The sequence below is a fragment of the Cheilinus undulatus genome, linkage group 18 (assembly GCF_018320785.1).
Source record: "Cheilinus undulatus linkage group 18, ASM1832078v1, whole genome shotgun sequence".
NCBI classification, from domain to species: domain Eukaryota; kingdom Metazoa; phylum Chordata; class Actinopteri; order Labriformes; family Labridae; genus Cheilinus; species Cheilinus undulatus.
Window position 1 is genome coordinate 4,656,604 of NC_054882.1, and position 18,600 is coordinate 4,675,203.

Here is an 18,600-nt window from a genome sequence, read left to right on the forward strand (position 1 = left end):
GGTTCCTGGGCCGAAATAAGCTTCGTACTGACACAGCGCTCAGACGTAAGAACAAAAAACCCTGAGCTCCACTTTTAAGGCCTTGGCCACAGTAAAGTTCCTCTTACTCTTATTTATAATCAGATTAAAATATTTCTCACCTAAAACGGTTAACTTTGTTCCTCCACCAAAGTACGCCTCTGTAGTCGTCACAGTGAAATCCATCTGTGCTTAAAACGACTCCAGAGGCTGGTTTTACTTCACTCCTTCACTTTTAAATCTCACTTTTCTTTACTTACAGTAAGCTTTCACTGTATGCAGGACTTTTGATGCATCTGCAAAGATTCCTCAGAGAATAAGATGCACTTTAGCTTGATTTAGTGTCTCTAATGAGGGACTCAGCAGAGGAAAGTTTGATGTTTTACTCACCGAGAACAGTCAGTTTAGTTCCTGCACCGAAGTGAGCTTCATAATTGGCACAGAGCTCAAGCTTCATGGCAAAAAGCTCTGAGATGAATCTCAGACTATAAAGACCCTGCTATTTTAGTTATAAAACCACATTTGGACTGTTTAAAGCAGGTTTGACTCACCTAAAACAGTCAGTTTGGTTCCTGGTCCAAAGTACGCTTCGCCGGCACCGTCACAGTGCAGAAACACTCAACACCAAACTATTTACTCTTTTTCTACCTTGGATTTCTTTAGCATGGTTTTTATAATATTTCTGTGCCAACTTAGAGTCTAATGAGCAATTATTAAAATATCTAATCATGATAGAAAATTATATATTTACCTAAAACAGTCAGTTTGGTTCCTGGTCCAAAGTACGCTTCGTTGGTGTTGGCACAGTGCAGAAACATTCAACACCAAATTCTTTGCTCTTTCTCTATCTCTTATATCTTTGGAAAGATTATTCTAAGATTTCTATATCTATTTAGACTTCACTAAGCAGTGTTTAAAGAATTAATTTATGATAGAAAATTATATATTTACCTAAAACAGTCAGTTTGGTTCCTGGTCCGAAGTATGCTTCAGCATTATCACAGTAGAGAAACACTCAACACCAAACTCTTCTTTCTTTTTCTACTATAGATATATTTGGGAGGATTTTTTTTTATCAATATAAAGACTTAGAAGCACATTAAACCTGTCGTTTATGTTGAAAAAATATAATATTTACCTAAAACAGTCAGTTTAGTTCCTGGTCCAAAGTAAGCCGGCTCAGTGTAGCTCACAGTGTCTCTGATCAGCTCAATATTTCACATTTTACTCTCTGATCTTTTCTCTCACTCTTAAACCAACTCTTTCACTTGTTCAATTATTGTAAACTCTTAAAAGCTCCAACTTACCCAGAACTGTGAGTTTTGTCCCCTTTCCAAAGAAAGCTTCAGTTCCAGAGTCACACTGAAACTCTCCTCTGACAAAAAGTCAGAAAATTTCAGATTCTTCACAATAAGACTCAGAGTAAAAATCCACAGTATGGAGACGATTAAATGTTCAGGATGAGCTTCTTGGTGTTTAAAGTTGTTTTACGTTTCACCTGGATGAGACAAAGAGACATCCGAATGCTGAACATGTAATCTTTGAGTCTTTAAAAATGTTTTTCCTGCAGATTTTCTGCCTATAAACACAGTTTTCATGCTCCCCAATCCTCTTGACCTGGTGTTTTTCTCCATTTTTGCTGTTTTTCTGCTCTTTGACAGCTGGCAGCAGTCTAAACAATGTGAGTTAATGGGTCGAGGTTTTTGTACGGCGGCTCTATGGAGTTGTATCACCGTGGCCCCCTGTCCCCACGGTGAAAAAGCATCATACAAAAACCTAGTGACAGTTTGTTTCCATGCTCGAGCGTATCTCAGCCTCCATCTCTGTGGGAGCAGCTGTGCTGAGAGACGACTGCTGCTATTTCTGTGACAGCTAAGAAAAGAAGAGAGGAAACGGAGCTTTGTTTCTGTCTGATCAGAGGGAGGGACGTCTGCTGGTCACACCTCTGCATCCACACCGTCTGTATTTAACTAAGATGATACTTATGGGGGAGAGATAGAGATGTGCAGAGAGCCTTCAAGGATTCATGTTGTCTGATTTCTTCCAGTGTGGCTCATCATGTCTTTAAAATAACACCATTGCAAATGTCTTCTCTAACTCTGTCTGTGTTGACCAGCTGCTAAGGCTTCCTGAAGTAGTTCCCAACTAGTTATTCTACTTTTTTCTTTTTTTTTCTTCTTTTTTTTTGCCTCCATCTTGATAGGACAGCTGAAGAGAGACATGGGGAGAGAGAGCGAGGAAGACGTGCAGCAGAGATCATCCCTGTGATCACAGCCTCTGAATAACAGCACCTGCTTTACCCACTGAGCTAAACCCACCCATATTTATTTTTTTTTTACTGAGTAGAAAAATTGAATGCATTGCACTGAAAGTTGTTGCTTATGAATAGAAATAGAAAGATACCAATCCTTTCTAGGAAACTACTTTGTTACTGCAGTAAACACACATAATTTCAGGTATGAGCATCCTAAATGGTTATCATACATAAACATATATACACATATATTTGCATATATGTGTATATATGCAAATATGCATCTGTATGTATACATGCACATATGTATATATGTATAAATATGTGCGTGTGTGTGTATATATGTATATATATGCAACTGTATGTGTAGATGCATCTTTTTGTATATGTGTATATGTCCACAAAATTATATGTATGTATACACATTATATATATAATTATAAAATATTATTATTTTTATATATATGTATATATATATATATGTATACACACATATATATGCGCACACATGGATATATATATATGCATATATGTATATATGCATCTGTATTTATACTTGCATGTATATAAGTATATGCATATATGTATATGTGTACGTAGATGTGTATATATATATATATATATATATATATATATCCCCTTAAAGCCTATTATGTCGTATATGATACACACTTTTGTAAGACCTCGGTCTAATCAACATCATCAATAAATTACTTTGAAAAAAATTTTGAATTAAATCCGATAAACAATAAAAATGCCCTCCAGTGGATTACTGGTTGCAAAAACGGCCTAATGTGTTAAACTGAAATCAAAAAAAGTGAAATTTTATGGCGATTTTCCTTTTTCAAGATTTCATTAAAAGGTTTAATAAACATTTCAGTTTCAAAAAAGTAGAATTTTCTAGCTATTATTTGTGTTTTCAGGCTTTGAGGGGGTAAATATATATATGTTTTTATATGTTTATGTATATTTATATGTGTTTAAATGTACATGTATGTTTAAATGCATATATATTTATATATATATATGTGTATACTATTTGGATAAAGAAGAGCTACAGAGAGGAAGCAAAGGCAGAGAGATTGGGGAAAATCATGTAAGAATTGCCATTAGATTAGTAGACGAGTGTGATGAGGGCTGCAGCCTCTTTACATGATCTTTACATGATGTTGCATCCTGCTCTACATACGGCTCTAAATCTTTGCTCTTACTTTTATTTATTCCACAAAAACCTCCAGAGATGGTTTCTTCAGGTTGAGGGAGGTTTTGAGTGAAGCTGTGGTGTTTTCCTCTGTCACTGTGTGACAGCAGCGCAGAAATACACAGCTGAGTCTGATGTTTTGACTGTATAGATGATCAGTGAACCTCTGCCTTTCTCTAGTATTTTTACCTTGAATCTGTGCTCAAACTCGCTCCAACACACCCATCTCGCTCTGAAACCCAACAAAGCTCATAGACCGGCTGCTGGGTTTTCGTTGGTACCAGAGTATACTGGAGTATGTCAAGCCTTGATATCTGCAGGAAATCCTCAGCTCCTCAGTCCCTTCAGTAACAACCTGGAAGGGAGGCTGGATAACAGAAACTCCCTCCACTTTATCTGTAAAGAAAGTTATATCATTGCAGGATGTAGTCTGACTTCTATCAAAGCTGCAAAAAATCTTAAAATGTTGATGTCAAAAGTAAAAAAGTTGCACAATAAATACCCTTCAACACAGATATTATAAACAACAGGACTGAAAACTGAGTGACAGGGAGGCTGGTGAAGAAAAATCCAAATGTGTATCTAAGTGCTGACATCCTGTAACAGCTAAATATGCTTTAAAATCTGTGTTTAAATTAAATCCAATACTTGTGCCTGTAATTACAGCTGGAGTCAGAAGAGTATTCGCTTGTTGCTGTGATCTGCAGAGTTGACATCACACCCTGCATTTATGTTCTCTGTCAGACCACACCTCCATGTACCCTCCTTCTTCCTCCAAAAACAGCTAATCCAGATAAACCTGCTTGTTTCTGCTCCGTTGATTTGTTTTAATTTTATATACTAAAGGTTGGTGAAGTGGCTAAGACAATGAAGCCTTCAGAAATATTTTACAGTTTTTGTGGAGGGAAAAATGTGTGGCGTATAAGACTGCAGCTACACCACCTGACATTTTCAACTAATATCAAATGTAACAGGTAAATACTTTGACAAATGTTGTTACTTCTATTCTTATTAGGAAGTGGACACAGGCATCTTTAAAATAAATTGAAGAACTTTATGGTTAAAATAACTATACTGTATACAAAGTGTTATGAGTTGTAGTTTTCTCCTTTCTTTAATTTGCCTGCTCTTACTTTTAGTTCTGACTTCTTTATGTAATGCCATAATGATAAAAAAAAAGAAAGGTTAGTTCTCAGGGAAAATATAAGCTGTTTGCTCATAATTTGCTTTTGATAAAGTTTTTATCTGTTGAAAAAGACCAAGCTTTTAGTGTGTGTCTTTGATTAAAGTACCTTTACATGATTGGATAGTTACCTGCAAAGGCTGAGTCTACGTGGAACGTGATTGGTCAACACCCAGTAGGGCGGTCTGTGTGAAGCGTCCAAGGTCCGCCCACTCTTCACACTAACCAGTCCAAACCGGTTTGCCCGACTGTTGTACTTGGCAGTCATCCATTAAAACTTCTGTCAGTTTAGCTCATTTAACTTAAAAAAGTACGTGTTATTTGTGATAACATTCCTTATAGCTTTAATCTTTACGTTTATTCTCCGTACACTATTCTATACTTACTACCAATATTTACTCAATGTCTCCCACTAGGTCAAATAGGAGCACTCATCAAGTCTGAACTGTTTTAAGATTTTTTTTTAATAGTTGAGGCTTCAAGTTTTCCACCTTCATCACACTAAGGTAAGAAATGGCCTGTTCAGTTTCTGTCAGTGTGTTTGAGTAAGCTATATATGGCAAAAACAAAAAAAACATCCGAGTTAAGCAGCTGGATGGCTTAGGCTAACAGTTAAACGGCTAATGTTGGGATAGGTGTAACGGTTTAGAGAGATACCGTGTTAACTGGTGACTCTTGGCTCGATGCATCTTCCGGTTATGTTGCAGCACAATGCCACTTAGCGTATTTTATAATGGTAACATCAGATAAGTGGTTTTGATGTTATATTCAGATTTAAGGAGCAATGATATAAAACAAATTTAAGAAAAAATCATAAGTGCGTTCTCTGTTTGCAGCATCTGTTTTAAGTACAGCTAAGCTGTGTGACGTTTTAGCATATTTAGTCTGTGCTTGTCATAGTTACACGATGTTGTTTTCATGGCCACACTTACCAACTAAGTCACTAATGTCAGAACCTTGAAATTGTTCTGAGGTTTAACCTAAATTTAATGTACTTTCCATGGCAGATGCAAAGTTATTAAAATGGAAAGAGAATGACGTAATCTTCATACAACGGTTGTTGACTGTGTGAGTGAATTGGGAATGAAGTGAATGCTCTTGTTGCCAATATGCAATCTTTGGTAGATGCCAGGCTGCAGCAGGTACACAGAAGTTGAACGACAAAACGTTCAGCAAAGAGAAGAGCAGATTCCTAAAATACAGGTAAGCCTGCAGTTTCTAACCTATGATTTGTAGGCAGCCAGCATTCAGCATGTTAATTCAGCCTGAGCCCACAGCTCCTTCATGTCAGGGACTCCTACTCTTTTAAAAAGCTAAAGCCCTCAATATTTAAAAACAATGTGCTACAGTCTCTTTTTATGATGAAATAAATTTATCTTAAGGTCTCACTAAACTTTGTAGCTGTGAAAAATCTGAGGGATTTCCAAACCTTGTTTTGGAGCTGTAATGAAGCTGTTTTTTTCCCCCAGCAGTCTTACCCAAGTGTGAAAGAACAACAGTTTTAGTGAGGAGCTGATACTAAACCACATCACTGTGCTACTGCCGGCGCAGAAATACACAGCAGAGTCTGATGGAGTCCCACTCTTAATAATCAGACCTCCTGCTGTGGTGTTTACTCTTGTAATCTCAAAGCCAGTCTTAAACTGCTCCTCATATTCAGGTTCATTTTTCATGTAGCTGTATCTGATCAAATTCAGACCACTCTGTTTTTGCTGGTACCAGAGCATCGTGTAGAGGTCACTATCATCGTGACTACATTCAATTTCAACCCTGGCTGTGTTACTGACTATCCTTGGATGAGACGGCTGAAAAGTCACCCCTGTAACTCAATCTGTGGAGGAGATAAAATTTTAACAACACTGAACAAGAACCACAGTTAAAAAGATACAAAATAATGCCTGTATAGAAGTTAATTACGCTACATGAGATCAGGATGAGTAGAAATCCGATGGCAGCTGGAGACATTTTCATATTAGTGCAGCTTCCTGTAGTGACAGTTTGTTTTAAAAACGTTTACCTTCAGTGCAAGTGGTCACATCTCTTTAAGGGAAAGTAGAGGGATGTTTTTAGAGAGGGGAGGGGCATTAAACCACATCACTGTGTTAGTGACAGCACAGAAATAGACAGCAGAGTCTGATTGGTTTGTATAATCAGAGCTCCTTCTCTCTCTTTTTTTTTCCTTTTGTCAACTTGAGTTGATCCTCAAATTGATGGCACTGACTTGATCTGATTCCTATTGTTTTTTGTTTTGTTTTGTTTTTTTTTTTTTTACTTTTTGCTTTTATTCTGAGAGAACATGACAGTAGATAGAGGAGAAACCAGGGAAAGGGAGCAGGAAATATGTGGAAAAGGGGCCTTAGGCTGCATGTTACCATTACACTTTCCTCCCTCACTTATAATCTGATCCATCATTAACAGCTAGATCCTCCTTATGGTAAAATAAAAAGCTCTTAATAGATAAATAGAGTATTGTTTGGCATTAATGGATCAGAGTCAGCATTCACACTATTTAGAGATGTGATGGATGAGGCAGGATTCAGTTCATTTGATGAAATTAAAAACAAATATAAGCTGGGTAACTCTGAATTTTGGAAATTTTTACAAATTAGACATTGCATCCATATAAATAAAAAAATATATGCTCCAAGGGAACACAGGCATTCAGGAGATTTCAATTAAGATAAAACAGAAAACTAGGGGAGCATCAACATTTTCTGAATATGTTAGAAGCACACAAGTGCCAAAACTGGATGGATTGAAGAGGTGTTGGGAGAGAGACCTGGATCAGGAGATCTCAGATGATAACTGGAAACAAATATTTGCATCGTGGTTTTATCGTTCACGTGAAGCACAATCACAACTAATTTTTTTATAAGATTTTAAAAAGATCCTATTGGTCTCCCTCTAAATTAGCACAACTTAAACTCAGGAACAGTCACACATGCTGGAGATGTGAAAAAGAGGTGGAAACCCTGGTGCATATGCTATATCACTGTGCTAGAACAGAGATAATGTGGGATGAAATAATTCCTTTTTCTGAATAAGTTGTTTGATATTCATTTGATTAAAAATCCCACTTTATGTCTTTTGGGAATACTACCAGAAAATGTTGAAATATCAAAATGTAAAAAAATTGTGGTTCCGTCTAGCTCTGATGACTGGCTGCAGGGTTACTTTGCACCACTGGAAATTATCCAATATGTCTACTTTAAAGAACGGCTGGAGCTGTTGGGCACAATGACAAGCTATGATCCGGTAATTCATAGAGGAGAATCTCTTTCTTGATGTGTGGGGCCCTTTCCTAACTCATTTGGTGGATACTAAGGACTGAAGCTGTTTTATCTCTTTAATATTCAAAATATACTGTATTGTCTGCTTGGATTTCCTAGGGTTTATGTTTTGTTCGTTTTTTGTCTCTTTCTTGATTCTGGCTTAAGTTGAGCTTTATTGCTAGAAATTGGACTTTCTTTTGTGTTAGTAAAAAAAAAAAAAACGACATAACTCTGCAAGATGTAAAATAATGTTTATTTCATGACAAGTTGTAATGTGATAACTGATGTCTTTCTGAAAATGTGTTTACAAAAACAATTCAAAAAAAGAGGAAAAGGGGCCTTAGGTCTGCACAAACCACTTAAATAGGGTGTAACCCAACCACTAGGTCACCTGCACCCTGATTCCTTGTAGTTTTAAGCTATATTTTTCTTTCCTGTTTAACTTTCCTTCCTTTATGTTTCAATTGTATAGAGACAGCAAAGGGAGAGAGGGGGGAAATCCTGTAATAAATGCCACCAGGATTAGTGCTATAATGATGATGACTGTAGCCTCTTTACATGAACCTGATCTAAATGAGTGCTCTTATTTTCAAGAGATGTTGTCTTTAAGTTGGGAGAAGTTTTGAGTGAAGCTTGGGTGTTAAACTGTGTCACTGTGTGGCAACAGCACAGAAATACACAGCAGAGTTCGATGTGTTGGCTGTGTGGATTTTCAGAGCTCCTGTGTTTCTCTCAGTTATTATCTGGAATCTTTCTGCAAACTCCTTCTCCAAGTCCTCTTCATACAGATTGCTCTTTTTCCCGATGAAGCTCATTGACCGGCTGCTTGGTCTATGTTGATACCAAAGCATCCTGGTCATCATTATGCCTTCATATCTGCATGAAATCCTCAGCTCTTCAGTCTCCTCAGTAACAACCAGATAGGGGGGCTGAATAACAGAAACTCCCCCCATTTTATCTGTAAAGGGAGTCAGCATGGAGGTCATGTTTGAATTCTACCAAAGCTGCAAAACTTGAAATGTTGATGCCAAAAGTTGAACAATGAAAAAGCACAGCACAGATATTATAGAAACAACAGGACTTTAAATTCAGGGAAAAATCACATAAAAGGCATTCATGCTTACTGGTGAGACTGAGCAGGAAAAATCCAAATGTGATTAAAAGTGGTGACATCCTGTTACAGCTGCTTATGCTTCCAGTAATGTGTGGACGTTAAATTCAAGATGAGTGCCCTTATTTGAAACTAGAGTCTGAAGAGTATTCACATGTTGCTGTTGTCTGCAAACAGATTACACATCAGACCCTTTCTTATTTTCTCTGTTACACCACTCCTCCACATACCCTCCTCTTTCCCCTAAAAACAGCTGATCCTGAAAAAATCAGCTGCATTTGCTTCTTTGCTGCACTTTGCGTAGCTTTTGAAGACCTGAAGTTTTGTGAAGGAAGAAAAAATGGGTTCAGGCAATTTTCATAATGTCACCATAGGAATAGTTTACCCCCATGCAGCACCTGGGGGTACCAGAAGCTCAAAACAAGAGTCAATAGCAACAGCAAAATAAGCTGTTTAGCATTGGCAGAGAAGATTTGGCACATTTTTCATGGGTGCAACCCACATACTCAGCTCTGCTGCTCATCTCACAAATGCATGATCCTTACAAATGTGGCATCATTTAAAAGGGTAATAAACAGGCTTTCCAACAGTATAAGATTTATTAACAAGAAGCATTGTTACAACAAAGAAATAATCTACCAAACACGAATTCCCTTACTTTTTGTTTTAAGTGTATATTTCTTCAGGTGAATATTTAGGCCTGTTTAATAGTTACACAGTGTTATGAGTTGTTGTTTTGTTCTTTCTTTAATTTTGCCTGCCTCTTAATTAGGGTTGGCACCTTCCAGTCAGTCGTTTGGTCAGTGAGCTCTCATCCAACCAAGATCTTGCTGTGTGAGAAAGAATCAGCGAGAACGCTCAGCTGACTGATTGGGAGACGTGCTGCCGGAGACAGAGAGGAGCATTGCAGCAATGGGAAATACAGGTAAAGAGGCACACAAAGTGGCACAATTTTCTGACTGCGGGTACGCTGTAAATAACTTGGAAATAACATCTTTTTTTTCTCTCTTTTTTTGCATCTTTTCACATAGTACTGTTTAGGGCTGGGCAATTAATCCAAAATTAGATTAAATAGCAATATGGCCTGCTGCAATTTTCAAATTGCAGGAGGTGAAATATTCCTTTAACCTAAAATTTGTGTCAGTTAGCAGTTTGAAACTTTTTTTTTGCTGCAGAGATGTTATGCATTACAGATCATGCAGTCATCCATTGGCAATTTTTTTTAGAACAGTCTAAAAACATCATACTTTTTGTGTGTTTTTCTTATTAAATATGTGAATGACATAAAAATTATAACTCCCTTCAATACATCAGTTCCTATTCAATTTGCAATACAAGTAAAAATCATCACAATAAGATATTTTTCAAAAATGTTCAGCTCTAGTTTTATCGAATATTGTGATGGTTGTAATATAGAATTATTTATTGCTTGTGTTTGTTGGGAAAAAATATAATAAAAGGAGCTTAAGAAAAAATCACATATCAAATCTCAATTGCAATACTGGGGGAAAAAATAGCAATTAGATTATTTTCCCAAATCGTTCAGCCCTAGTACTGTTTGAGTCATCTTTCTCACTTGTCATGAATTGTTTTCATTAATTAAATAAAGTTTGAAAAAAGGAGTAAATCTTTAACTCAACACAAAGAAGCAGGGTGTCTGTGTTGAAGTGGTGCTGAGAGTGTCTCTGCTCTGCCTTCTGTCACAGCTTTAACTCCCATGGCTTGGCCTTAGGGTAAAAAAATCATGTCATGATTTTTTACTGCTGGATCACAATCTTGATTTTATCACAATTCTTTATTCATTCTGATTTTAAGGGCATTTTTCTAAGTTACTGACCAAAAAAAAAAAAAAAGAAAAAAGGACAAACTTGTTTCCTATACAATGTTCTCTGTATTAAACTCTGTTTTAGTCTACTCTATAACTGACACAACCTTTTAAGGGGGGTCTGTAGGTTTCCTCTCAAATATTTTAAGCTCCTAAATTTTTTGAAATCTCCCTGCATTCATCATAATAAAATTATAATTTTGTTGTGTGTCCTTTTTTCCATTTTTAAAAGTAGTTAAGTGTTCATCAGCCACATTTTTACACAATGATATTTATTTTAAAATGTGGCCTATTGGAAGAATTACTACAGCTGTAGTTACAAGTAGCCTGTTCATATGCAGTAGTCTATTATGTGACAGTTACTTGAGTTTTGTTTATAGACCAGTAAAATAATTAAACAAACATATTTAAACATAACCCAGGATGGGATACATTTCTGTGGTACACGGTCATGCAACGTAGAAGTTACCTTCTCTTATTGTAATCTAATTTTGATTATGTTTCATAAAGGGACCAGGAAATCACTTATAAACACACACAGAACAATGACATTCAAACACCTGCCTGCTGCACACTGAGGGAGCAACAGAGAGCTACAGACTCAGGGTCAATTTGAATAGCATAGCATGCATGTACAGTAAATAAATGCATCAAAATCACTGACAACGCTGTTGAAAACATTTTTGCATAATGACGAGTTCTAGACCTTGCTGACTTCACCACCTCCCTCCATAAATAAAGACTCCAGTATTTAAAAGTTTCACTCGTGACATTATAGCGACTGGGTTAGCCTCATGTGAAGAGGTGGAGATGCTTGTTGATAACCTAGTAAAACAATGAAAGAGTAGAAAATGGCTATTGATAACCATAGGCTACGGTCTCTGATTATGTTGAGACGTTCATAATAAGTTTCACCAAACTTTTTGACAGTGAAAAATCTGCTTGGTCTCCACAGCTTGTTTTGATGCATTAATGTAGCGGTTCATTTAGTAAAGAAGCCTTGATATCTGAACTTATAACAGAAACAGTTTTAGTGAGGGGCTGATACTAAACCACATCACTGTGCTTCTGCCAGCGCAGAAATACACAGCAGAGTCTGATGGAGTCCCACTCTTAATAATCAGACCTCCTGTTGTGGCGCTGTCTCTTGTAATCTCAAAGCCAGTCTTAAACTGCTCCTCATAGACTGGATCACTCCTAATGTAGCTGTATCCGACCAAATTCATCAGACCGCTCTGTGTTTGCTGGTACCAGAGCATTATATCAAGGTTGGTATCATCGTGACTGCAGTCAAAATCCACCCTGGTCTTTTCGCTGACTATTTTTGGAGATGATGGTTGAAATGTCACACTCATGGCTTGATCTGTAGAGATAACATAGTTAAAAATACTTAAAGCCACAAAGAAGACAAAAAATCTGTGCTGTGAAGAATAGAAAATAATGAAAATTGCTTTTTAAAATTGCTAGTTAATATAATTACATGGATATACAATGAGAAGAAGTCCGATGACAGCTGGTGACATCCTTGCTGCTTTCTAATCAGCAAATGTCTCATTAACAGAGAGGAGAGGGCTGTTTATAGTGAGGGAGTGGCATCAAACCACATCACTGTGTTACTGGCAGCGCAGAAATACACAGCAGAGTCTGACTGGTTTGCTTTCAGTATAATCAGAGCTCCTTTCTCTACTTTTTCTCTTGTTATCTTGAATTGTTTATCAAACTGATCCTCATATATTGGGACGCTTTTCCCATATTCATTCCCAATGAGGGTTAGTGTGTGACTGCCCTCTCTCTGCTGAAACCAGAACATTAACAGCAGGTTTTTATCATCATGTGTGCAGGTGATCTGGACCTCAGTGTTCTCCATCACTGTCTGTGGAGGAGACTGTTGAAATATGACGGCGCACTCCTGACCTGTGGAGGAAAGAGATTAAGAAAATGTTACGAAAACAGAGCAAAAAACAATTAAGAAAACTGTTCAGCCTTATATGACATTATCTTGATGAAATAAATAGTGAAAGGTAAAATTGAAGGTCTCACAATTAAAACAAATGAGGAGGAGGAAAACAAATGTTTGCACTGCTGAATGCATCATTTTGTCCTGAGAAGCATGAGGCACATAGTTAAGAGGCAGGCTGCTGTTTATCTAGTGTGTGTTCCTTTGAGTGCGTTCTCCACTTCCTCTGTATAAAAGCTGCATACTGTAAGCTGTATCTCCACCTGTTGGCTGAAATCTTCAGGACCCTGCTGTTAAGATTTAAATTTTTTATTCAGAGTTTTGTTTAAGGATGCAAACATTTCTGTCAGTATTTACAGTCAGAATATCAGCAGAATGTACAATGAAGCCTTACTTTACTAAGTGAGGCTTTAAGTCTGGAGATTTGAACAGAAGCAACAGACCCACCACGGCTGAAGTTTGTTTCTTTTTTCATCTTAATTCTTTTAATTTTAAACAACAGAAGTTTTAAGTCTGAACTACAGCTGCTGGTGAGGATAAAATTATTGGCCACCTCTATGAATATATTTTTAATTATTTCTCAAGTGCTTTTAAAAGAGCTAGGAATTTTAACACATCCATCTGGAAAACCTTCAATACTAAGTTTTTGGGAAAGGGCAGAGGATTTGAAAAAAACTCGGCGTGTGATTGGATGAACGTTCTGTCTGTCACATCTTTACGGATCAGAGAAACAAAACACTGAGGTGCCACGACCAAGGTGCGTGTGCGCAGCTACCGAAGAATAATTCAAACCATGGCGTGACATGTCAGTACATGACTTCTGTCGTTTTTGGAGAAAAAAACAAAAAACAACTCAATGCTGTTCTTTGTTCTTCTTTTAAGGAAGAAATGTGGTCAAGTTCTGAAAAAACTGGCGCTTTAGCAGCATCCACGCTAATATCTTCCGCCATAATTGCACCGGCCTCTTCTTGCTGCTTGCTTACGTCAAGACTCTGCCGCGCCCGAAAGTACTGCCTCTCATCGCTGATTGGTTCTGTCTAACCGGACCCAAACGGTTCAGATGGGAGCTTTGCAAGATGGATTCCCCAGTGAGAAACAAAGAAACGGGTGCATCCATCTGCTTTGCGAGGTTACAACTCTCGTGAACAGGAGCAGACAGGCCGCCCTGTACGCTGTCACTCAGTGGATGGATGATTTAACCTGTTCTGCTACTAATATTTGCTTTGGGGTTCATTACCATGGCATTTATATAAAAGGAGAGGGCATATGAAGGGTTTTAACCATTTTGTTTGCTAATGGAGCTTACAACTGTAACTGTTCTAACAGTTAATATTGCAATTATCTGAATTCTGTTTGTAATGTTAATAATGTTTGAAAATGCATCTAATGCAGAAGTAGTGAATGTCTACAGCTGCTGTTACAAACCACTCAGTTCCCTTCTAATATCTGATCTGGATTTAAAAAAAGCAGACTTTGCTAAGAGCATCTTTATACAGGTGTAAGAGGCTGTTAACTGTAACATAGAGGGGAATTAAATACATTATCAGATCAGAGGGTTTTTGCATTGAGAAGCAGAGAAATGAAGCACTGTGTAGACTAGCAGCACAGAAATAAACTCCACTGGTATCCAGGGCAACATCTTCAATTATTAATGTGCAGTTCTGGTTTTCCGTTGCACTCCCTTCAATCTTCACTTTAACTTCTTCTTCAGGATAGCCGTTTTTGACATTCATGTATCCGAGGAGCTGCATCTGTCTGTCTTTTAACTGTTTGTACCAGAGCATCTGGTTGTAGCCATTAATGTTATGTTTGCAGTTGATTTGGACTTTTTCTCCTTGTTTGTGGAACAGTTGAGATGGAGTCTGTTTGACTTCTTTGCCGGGAGAGGAACCTGTGAAAAAAATCAGAGAATTAAATGCAGAGAAAATCCTTCCAAACAGAACTAATGACTTAAAACATAGGACCCAAGATTTAAATAATACATTTTCAAATTCAGTTGGTATTTAACTGTTAAATAGAAAACAAGTAATTTAATGGAGTTATTTAAATGTAGAAGTAAATCTGGGTTTCATTAAGGTGCACCCTAATGAGCCACAGCAGGTTAAACGTTTGCAAAATTTTGGAAAACCAAATTCAAATGCAGACAGAAACAAACACCAAGTAAAAAGTGTGAAAAGAGTTTAATGAGATTACCTGAGACGAGTAAAACATTCAGAGTTAAACAGAAGAAAATGATCATGATGCCCTTCATTCTGACAGACTGTCAGATCAGTTCTGTTACTGCTGCTCTGTTTTTATCTCAGCACACCACAGACTGTTAGAGTGACTATTTTCTCCTCCTATAAAGACAAAACTAAAGCAGCCTTTACAGGATGTGATGTCACAGCTCTTCCTTTATGTCTTACTGTGTTAAAATAATCAAATACGATCACACGCTGATGTCAGTAAAGCTGGAGATAAACCTATGCCCTCAAAAATCCACACAATGTGAATGTAAGAAGCAGCACACACACATGTGCAGTGTAGATGCAGTTGTAGTTGCAGTTTTACATTTCTTTTGGTCCCACACAAACGGTCCTAGCATCATAACCATGACAAGATGATGAAACTCACACATCATACAGGTGAATAGTTGTGCTAAATATCAGGGTAGGTTTTGTTTGCATAGGACTTCTGGCATCTATTGCAATTTTAGCTGAAGGAGGAAACATATTTGATAATTTGCCTGTTTGGGGTCATACAGTGATGTTTGTATTAAGATGTACAGCCATTTCATTTAGGAGCCAAAGGTGTATTATTGACAAATAACTCATAATGTAGGATAATTGTACTCTGTAGTGTAGTTGGATATTGTAAAAATTAAAGAGTGAACCAGTAGTAAATTTGACTAAATTATGGAACTTTTTGAGGCCTTTATATAGAAAAAAAGGTGTGATTTTTGGTCAGTTTTATAAACTGTTTTACTTGTACTTAAATGGTGTATATCTATTTTTATTTTTGCTGTGAGACTTATAAATTCATTAGTGATTCAATATTTGTTTTTTCTAGATAGCATTAGAAGGACAATAAATGATGAAATATATGCAATTTAATCAGTTTTATAACACTATAACAGTTTTATTATGCTGAAAGGCATAAATCAGTTTTATTTACTGTGAATCTCATCCCTGAGAAAATTCAGTACCATTCAGTATTCATTATTATTATCATTATTATTATTTTTTAAATACATACACTTTGGGTTTTTTCTTTACCAGAAATAGTCATGGACCATAGATGAACAAGCAGCAACAAGAGGCCGGTGCAATTATGGCGGAAGAGCTTAGCGTGGATGCTGTTAAAGTGCCAGTTTTATACATTTTATAAGTTGACCACATTTCTTCGTTAAAGAAGAACAAAGAACAGCATTGAGTTGTTTTCCTTATAAAAACGACAGAAGTTGAGTACTTACACGTCTATACTTGACATGTTTCGCGTTATTCCTCGTAGTACAGCTCGATAGCTGCTACGTCACGTGTTTTGTTGCTCTGATTGGCCCGTAGAGATGTGACAGACAGAACATTCATCCAGTCACACTCCGAGTTTTTTTCAAAGCCTCTGCCTTTCCCAAACATTTCCTATTGAAGCCAGATGGATGTGTGAAACAAACCCATCTGGCGTGTCAGGTTAGTCAAAATTTGCCTCATAATTGCTGTCCCTGAGCACAAGGAGCATCATGGGTCCCTGTCTACTACCTACACAATGTTTGAGGTTCTGGGATGGTGGGAGGTTGTATTTAGACATTAACAGGAAAAAAAAAAAACGTGTTAAAAGTGCATGAGGCAGAAGAAGTGAAAGTCAGAGCCTGCTGTTATAAAACCTTCCTTTTATAATCTGATCATTCATGGAGAAAAGGCTTTGGTTAGAGCTTGTTGATACAGGTGTAAGAGGCTGTGAACAGTAATATGGGGAGGAATTATCAGATCAGAGGGTTTTTGTATTGAGGAGCAGAGAAATGAAACACTGTGTAGACTAGCAGCACAGAAATAAACTCCACTGTTTTTTACATCAACATTATCAATTATTAATGTGCAGTTCTGTTTTTCCCTTGCACTCCCTTCAATCTTCACTTTAACTCCTTCTTCAGGATAGTCATCATTGAAATTCATGTATCCAAGGAGCTGCATCTGTCTGTCCTCTAATTGTTTGTACCAGAGTATAACAGTGTAGCCACTGATTTTATGTTGACACACAATTTGGACTTTTTCTCCTGGATTGTGAAACAGTTGAGATGGAGTCTGTTTGACTTCTTTGCCGGGAGAGGAACCTGTGAAAAAATCAGAGAATTAAATGCAGAGGAAATGCTCGCAAACAGAACTAATGACTTAAGACATAGGACCCAAAATTTAAATAATACATTTTCAAATTCAGTTGGTATTTAACCGTTAAATAAAAAACAAGTCATTTAATGGAGTCATTTAAATGTAGAAGTAAATCTGGGTTTCATTAAGGTGCACCCTAATGAGCCACAGCAGGTTAACAGTTGCAAAATTTTGGAAAACCAAATTCAAATGCAGACAGAAACAAACACAAAGTAAAAAGTGTGAAAAGATGAGATTACCTGAGACGAGTAAAACATTCAGAGTTAAACAGAAGAAAATGATCATGATGCCCTTCATTCTGACAGACTGTCAGATCAGTTCTGTTACTGCTGCTCTGTTTTTATCTCAGCACACCACAGACTGTTAGAGTGACTATTTTCTCCTCCTATAAAGACAAAACTAAAGCAGCCTTTACAGGATGTGATGTCACAGCTCTTCCTTTATGTCTTACTGTGTTAAAATAATCAAATATGATCACACGCTGATGTCAGTAAAGCTGGAGATCAACCTATGTCCTCAAAAATCCACACAATGTGAATGTAAGAAGCAGCACACACACATGTGCAGTGTAGATGCAGTTGTAGTTGCAGTTTTACATTTCTTTTGGTCCCACACAAACGGTCCTAGCATCATAACCATGACAAGATGATGAAACTCACACATCATACAGGTGAATAGTTGTGCTAAATATCAGGGTAGGTTTTGTTTGCATAGGACTTCTGGTATCTATTGCAATTTTAGCTGAAGGAGGAAACATATTTGATAATTTGCCTGTTTGGGGTCATACAGCAATGTTTGTATTAAGACGTACAGCCAATTCATCTAGGAACCAAAGGTGTATTATTGACAAATAACTCAAAATATAGGGTAATTGTACTCTGAAGTGTAGCTGGATGTTGTAAAAATTAAAGAGTGAACCAGTAGTAAATTTGACTAAATTATGGAACTTTTTGAGGCCTTTATATAGAAAAAAAAGGTGTGATTTTTGGTCAGTTTTATAAACTGTTTTACTTGTACTTAAATGGTGTATATCTATTTTTATTTTTGCTGTGAGACTTATAAATTCATTAGTGAATTCAATATTTGTTTTTTCTAGATAGCATTAGAAGGATAATAAATAATATGCAATTTAATCAGTTTAATAACAGTATAACAGTTTTATTATGCTTAAAGGCATAAATCAGTTTTATTTACTGTGAATCTCATCCCTGAGAAAATTCAATTCCATTCAGTTTTCGTCATTATTATCATTATTATTTTTTAAATACATACACTTTGGGTTTTTTCTTTACCAGAAACAGTCATGGACCATAGATGGTCACTTTACCAACCTTGATTTTAACCTTAATGATAAATAAATAAATATTATTTATTTATTAGGGCTGTCAAAGTTAACGCGTTACTATCGCTTTAACTCA

The 18,600-nt window shown here is 36.8% G+C and overlaps 1 protein-coding gene and 1 gene segment (V, D, J or C); one reads left to right on the plus strand and one right to left on the minus strand.

Annotated features, from left to right (window-relative positions):
• LOC121525749 overlaps positions 1-18,600 on the minus strand; it is a 37,974-nt gene that overhangs the window by 7,914 nt on the left and 11,460 nt on the right.
• The window catches only part of LOC121525747 (dynein regulatory complex subunit 4-like), a 94,397-nt gene continuing 80,682 nt past the window's right edge, over positions 4,886-18,600 (plus strand). The window contains exons 1-5 of one of the 3 annotated variants that reach the window (XR_005993266.1): positions 4,886-4,966; positions 5,073-5,162; positions 5,782-5,859; positions 9,812-9,964; positions 12,706-12,918. The gene's annotated coding sequence lies outside the window, so the exon portion shown is untranslated. Of the gene's footprint in view, positions 4,967-5,072; positions 5,163-5,781; positions 5,860-9,811; positions 9,965-12,705; positions 12,919-18,600 lie in introns of those variants that run through there. The other 2 variants (XM_041811851.1, XM_041811852.1) reach the window with 2 other exon arrangements.